The 6,792-nt window shown below is 44.2% G+C and overlaps 1 protein-coding gene across 1 annotated transcript in view; it reads right to left on the reverse strand.

The window, feature by feature from the left end:
- PRR5L (proline rich 5 like) overlaps window positions 1-5,780 on the reverse strand; it is a 39,015-nt gene extending 33,235 nt beyond the window's left edge. Inside the window, exon 1 of the mRNA XM_008594698.1 lies at window positions 5,736-5,780. The gene's annotated coding sequence lies outside the window, so the exon portion shown is untranslated. The remainder of the gene's footprint in view (window positions 1-5,735) is intronic.
- Window positions 5,781-6,792: the final 1,012 nt, after the last annotated feature.

The raw sequence follows: 6,792 nt of genomic DNA on the forward strand, positions 1-6,792 counted from the left end.
TTTCCTCATTTGATAAAAGTTACTTTGTCCATATCTTGAGGAATAAACCTCAAAAAGTAGCTTAGATTTTCCTTTTTTTCTCCTTTCTAAACCTTTCCCCTTTAGGGAGACATTAGGGGGGAAATCTTTTTATATATTTTCAAGGAAAAGTTCTTCCTGTATTATGGGGAAATCATTCTTTTTAAACTTCTCATGATACACAGCATGGAAATTCTCTAGCTTAGGCCAAAATATGAGAAATTAAAATGACTTGGGGTTAGAAGGATCGAGGATCATCTAGTCATTCTGCCCTCTCCCCAGTCTTTTATACAAAATCAACTGGTCACACAGTTTTGATGATATTTACAGGGACCCATTTTCCAGGAAACTAAAGCACCTTTCAAAAGCTGGACCTCACATCATGGGATTCCTATGCCCTGACAAATGCCTGACTCTGGAAGGTTCTGAGTAGATGTTTACTGCTGGGCAGGGGTGATGGAGCTCTACTGTATGGAACAGAGCTGGAGAAGATCCAACTTTTCTCTCATCCCAGTCCCTCTGCCTGATGGCACCAGCTCCACCACCTCCCCACCCAGAAGGCTTCAAGCCCCAAAATGGTTACAACAAATAGCAGCCACCTAGGAAGTGACTTGGGACTTGGAACTGGGCCCATTACTTTATGTATCCCCACCCCCAACCCATAAAAGAACTTAGACATGGAATAAACAGCACTTTAATGAAGTGGCAAAGAAGCCCAGAAGTGAAAAAAACAGCTAATGTGTCTATTTTTTCTAAGGTGTAGAAAAATGGGCTGCAAACAGAAAAACAAGGATCACCTAGGAAAAATGCAAGCAAGGACGTCTGAGAAAAGGCTTCAAAAACCATTCGGTCTTCAGTGGGCAGGAAACATACAGCTCACCGTGGGTCATCATGAAGGGCGTGTTGGGGCAGGCAGGGGAAAGGTGGCAGCCTGGGATGTGGGGCCTGTCCCCAGTGTATGCCCCCCACTGAGCACGCACCTCCCCACACACAGATATATCTCAAACACTACCAGGCATCTGTGACCTACTGGCAATTGGTAGATGAGTCTCTCTTTGAAAGGAAAATGAAAAAGAATGGTCAGTCTCCTTCAGATGTTCGGAATCTTGCTGAGCATGACCTAGCCTGTTTGATGTAAGTGTTAACTGCGCACATGCACCCAGGTGTTCCTTGGCTATTGTCTGATGTAATTGTGCATGTGCACCCAGGTGTACCTTGGTTATCTGACTCACACCCAGGTATCCCTGGGTTATCTGACTTAAGTATAAAGGACTAACGACTCTGATCTACAGTGCCCCTGGGACACCCCCGGGAGTCCATAAGGGGGTCAAGGCCGCTGGGGGGCTGCTGCTGAGGAGATTGAGCTGGTGTCTGAATAAAGCATGTCAACCTTGCCAGCAGCTCCCAGGATCTTTCTCCAATTACGTAGCTTACGACTTGCATATGACGGGTCTGTGACCCAGTCTGCACAACGGGTTTGAAGGGTCTGTGACCCAGCCCGACACCCTTCTTCTTAGAACTCACTCATTCAGAGCCACTGACTCCAGCCTGAGTTTTTGTATCAAGCAAAACTCTAGTTCCAACTAAAGAAATTAAAATTTCTGGGTTTGGGGAAAAGCTTTCAACAAATACAAGGCAGCCAGCAGATGGAGAATGGCAGAAAGTATTATCTGCAAACCACCCCATGCCCTGAACCACCAAGATACCTAATTAAGTGATAGAAAAAGGCAGAACATTTCATATCATCAGTTTCAAAAGTTATAAGGAACCAATTATCCCTCAGAGCTGTTGCTAGGATATAGCGTTCCTCTTGGAAACCCCAATTTGCCTTCTGGGCACAATTCAAAACAGGGAAAAGAAAAAATCAATACTGGAAATGTCAGAGACTGTTCCAGCCAGTGTCTTATGGACATCTATCCAGGCTTCTGAGGATCAAATGGCCTGTCTTCTCTGTGTGCAGACGTGCGATAAGCACTATTTTTCTACCTGCTTCCCCTGCCGTCACCTCCAGTCATTTTCATTATTCTTCATGGAGGATATTCTCTCTGTGGGTCTTTCTTTAAAGCAATGAAATGAAAATGTTCCCTTGCAAAAGCAGAGCCAGAGATGGTGCTACAAATGGTGAGCTCTGAGTTGGGGGTCAGGTTCCCAAGAGGAGACAACCATCACACTGCTGAATGCAGATGCCTGGGGGTGGCCATCTGAACCCCCTCACTGAGAAGCCAGCCTGGGCCCCATGAGCCCATTCTTTGCCTTTCCAAACACACACATCCATGGTTTCATGACTGCCAGAGATGGTGCTACAAATGGTGAGCTCTGAGTTGGGGGTCAGGTTCCCAAGAGGAGACAGTCATCACACTGCTGAATGCAGATGCCTGGGGGTGGCCATCTGAACTCCCACACTGAGGAGCCAGCCAGGGCCCCATGAGCCCATTCTTTGCCTTTCCAAACACACACATCCATGGTTTCATGACTTTCCTGTGCAGCCATGTATTCTGTTCCTCATCTGTCCCCAGACCTCTCTCCCACCCCCTTGCTTGAGGAACATAATTTCTGGAGCCCATCTGACTTTGCACTTGAAACTACATCTGATAGACAAATGCAAAGGCTAAGCTCTCTCAGTAAGTCTTCCCCTCCTGGATCTCCCTCCTCCTATGTAGATCTCTTCTGTAGAGTGAATGGCTTTGTAATTAGCTCATTTTCAAGCACTGTCTGGTGTCGGGCTTCCCAAACCTGTGTCTCTCTTGAGATACCTTCACAAATGTGGTTACAGCCAGGGCCACATACATGATTAGTCTTTGCATACTATTTTTCCTGAATCGATCCAATTTTTAAAAACATTAATATGTTTTAAAAGGAAACTGTAGCATTATGTTCCACAAGTGGAATGTAACTCAACAATCAACTCAATGTAAACAAAATAATGTTACGACATTCTAAATAGACAGTGTCCCTAGCTGAAGACACTAAGTTGAAGGCCAGCTCCCTCTTTCTTAAACAAGAGAGACTGCCAAGTTCTGGAGAAGTATAAAAGACACAGTGGCACAAACTAAGACTCTCTGGCCCAATCATAAGGGCTAAAGGAAAATAAAAACCCAAACACTTTCTAACCACAAGTTCTAACGTTATTTAATGCCATTGCATGTATCACCTAAAATCATTTCAGATATCTGTGGTAGACAATCCCTCCCCCTCCCTCAAGAATGTTTATTGAGCATCTACTATGTGACAGGGACTTTGGAAGGAGTAGGGAACCAAACAGACTGACAGGGGAAAAAAAGGCTCTGTGCCCACATGAGATTTAAAACCTATAACTTGGGGGAAAAAGTGTCTAGGAAAGCCTTTTTTCCAGTCTAGCACCTTAAATAAGGAAAACCCCAGAATAAAAACTGAAAACCAGTCCCTACCCCACACCCCCAGAAAGAGACTTAATATTCACCAAGCAGCTTCTCTGATTTTGTTCCTGATACGAAATGAATGGCAAGGTTAAGTGTATGGCATGCTTGGTAAGCAGTATTAACCACCCCCGAAAACCTCAGGGCTTCCCAGATAAACAAGTCCCCACCCAAACATCCCTCCCTACCCATCCTAGGGGTAGCCCCCAATGCCAAAAGACAACTGACATTTAAAACCTGATTGAAACCACACCAAGCCCTGTCTCTTTTAAATGTCAAGGAGGAAAGCAGCCCAACCCAGCAGATTTCTCCAGGACTGACTAAAAAACCACTTCTCTGTAGTTGGATTTAAAATCAATCAATAAAGACAGCAAGAGAAGAACGTGAGGCCAAGATTGACCTTTGAGTCAAGGGCAACTGCAGTGATTCACATTTGTAACTAATTACCACTTTCTTCATCTTAGTCTCTCCTGAACAGGAGCTATCTCCCAAGCAGCTAAGACTTATGACCTGATTAAACTCCAGGCTTCTGTTGGACCTTGGTTTGCCCAAATCTACAGTAGCTGTTTTCTGCTGTACGTGCATGGGTACACGTGCATGCGTGTGTATGCGTGTGTTTAAATAACTGACATTTATCATCCTTTTAAAAGGCACATAAAAGTTTATGCTTCCTGAATCTTGGAAAGAAAAAACAATAAAAGGATGCCTGTGTTGTTTTTAAAACCTAAAATCTCTTTAAACTGTCTTAAGAGTATGCTCTACTTGGGTACGGAGTAAAACCACCAGACTGAAACCAAGATGTTACATTTTTATGTTACTTTTCCATTAAACGGGATGGATTACACTTTAGAATAATAACACATAGGCACCTATAAATTTAATAAACACCTACTGCTCTATCTTACCACCCTGTGCTAGTCACTAAGCACATTAGAAATCACAACTTTAGTCCTAACAATAACCCTATAAGCTTAGGTCCTATTATCACTGTTTCACAGAAAAGGAAACTAAAACACAGAGAGGTAAAGCAACTTGCTCAAGGTCACACAGCTAGTAAGTGACTGCTGGCCATGAACTCAGGTAGTCTGCCTCTAAGGCCCATGATCTTAACCACTACCCTACGCTGCCACCTGCACACCATGTGCTGAGTGCTTTACATGTGTTATTTCATGCAAACCATACAATAACCTTATAAGGTAAGTTATATTTTTATTCTCATTTTAAAGATGAGGAAGCTGAAGCACAGAGAGGTGGAACAGCTTGCCCACTCTTCTGGTCAGAAGACTATTGGGCAAATAAGTGAGAAGTTGGGACTGTGACTTCACTAACGTGTAACCCAGTCAGTTACTCACTGTCACCCAACACCTTCCCACACCCTCCCCACCATATGCCTTTGGTTAGAGTCAGGAAATGAGCTTGTGTCTGTGTATTAGAAACTATCCCCTAACCGGACCAGGAGCTTGAACTCATTGGCCCTGTTACAATTGTGTATAGGCAGGAGGGAAGTTTGATCGTCTGATCCAATTCTATCTTTCACAGATCAGAAGCTTAGTGACAAAAAATAACATGGCTAAAGAGCATATATAGTTATACCCAATTGAAAAGCACACATGAGGGTGGGAGGGAATGTCCTTCAAGCCATGGTCTGGAGTCCCTTGGGAGAGCCCCCCAACCCTTTCAAGGGATCCCCCATCATGGTCAAAGCTACTTTCTCAATAATACTAAGCTGTTTTCTACCTTTCCCTTTGCATTTTCCATGAGCATATGGTGGAGTTTTCCAGAGACTATGTGATATGCAATGTCACGACAGATTAAACATGAAGCAGATATGAGAATCCAGCTGTCTCCTATGAAGCCAGACAGTGTGGAGATTTGCAAACATATAAAACAATGCCAGTCTTCTTACTATTTTCTATTCTGAAAGTTATTTTTCATAAAAGTGCAACTTATGCTAATATGTAACAGGCTTATTATTTAAATGAACTAAGACATTTTAAAGCTTCTTAGGTTTAAATTCTAATATGGTAAAGATAGATAGACATAAACCCAATAAACAATTTTTAAGAATGTTAAAGAAGGGTCTGGAGACCAAAAAGCTTGAAAACTGCTGCACTGGGCTATAAACTTCATGAATTGCAAGGACCACACTTGCCTGGAGCCTCTCTGCTGCTGCTGCATTGCAGTGCTAGATACCTAGTAGAGACTCGGCATATGTAATTTTGGATGTTGAAGGAATGTGCAGGTGTACAGTACTGGCCACCCCTTTTAGTACATGGACCCAAATGCATGATGATGACAGATGCTCAGACCCACACAGCTTACCTGGAAATAGTCTGTAATGAATGATCCAAGTTCACTCTTCAGCAGCCGCCTAGGGAGAGAGAAATACTGTCAAGCGGCCCTCAGTGGTACAGCTTGTGGTGATGAATTCATCATTCAGGATGACGACAATGTGCTCACCAGTGACCTGGGGCTGAGGCCAGGCCTAAAATGTGGGTTTACTTTCCTAAATCCTGGTAACACCTCCAGGCCCCAATATTATTAGAGGATTACAGTGATGGGAACTCTACAAGGAGATCCACTCCTTAGTTCACTCTGCAAAAGCAACCATCTGAAGAGGGTAACCACAGGAAATCCTAATTCTTTTTTTTTTTTTTTCTTCCTTTTTGTCTTTTTTCGTGACCGGCAACGGATCGCAACCCTCAGTGTCGCGCCCGTACCGGACTGGGACCGGCAACGGGATCGCAACCCTCGGTGTTGCTCCCGCCCCTCGCTCAGCCAGTGAGCGGCCGGTCTGTATGTGGGATCTGAACCCTCGGCGGGAGTGCCACCACGCTTCCCAAGCGGCGCACTATAGCAGTGTGCCACCGGGCCGGCCCAGGAAATCCTAATTCTAACAGGGCTGGCAAAGGCAGACCAGGGCACCTGACTTTATGTGAAGCAAAAAAAGATAAAAAATAAAAAAAATTTTAAAAACATGGAGAAAGACTACCATTTTGCAATCCTCTACATTTGCAGAGCACTTCATAGTTTAAAATAGCCCGCCCCTCGCTCAGCCAGTGAGCGGCCGGTCTGTATGTGGGATCCGAACCCTCGGCGGGAGCGCCACCACGCTTCCCAAGCGGTGCACTATAGCAGTGTGCCACCGGGCCGGCCTAGGAAATCCTAATTCTAACAGGGCTGGCAAAGGCAGACCAGGGCACCTGACTTTATGTGAAGCAAAAAAAGATAAAAAATAAAAAAAATCTAAAAAACATGGAGAAAGACTACCATTTTGCAATCCTCTACATTTGCAGAGCACTTCATAGTTTAAAATACACTTTTTCTACATTCATCAACCAAGAGTTGCAAAGTATGTGGGGGGAGGCAATTTTTATTC

This window comes from Galeopterus variegatus, unplaced genomic scaffold (genome assembly GCF_000696425.1).
Source record: "Galeopterus variegatus unplaced genomic scaffold, G_variegatus-3.0.2 Scaffold11296, whole genome shotgun sequence".
NCBI lineage: Eukaryota > Metazoa > Chordata > Mammalia > Dermoptera > Cynocephalidae > Galeopterus > Galeopterus variegatus.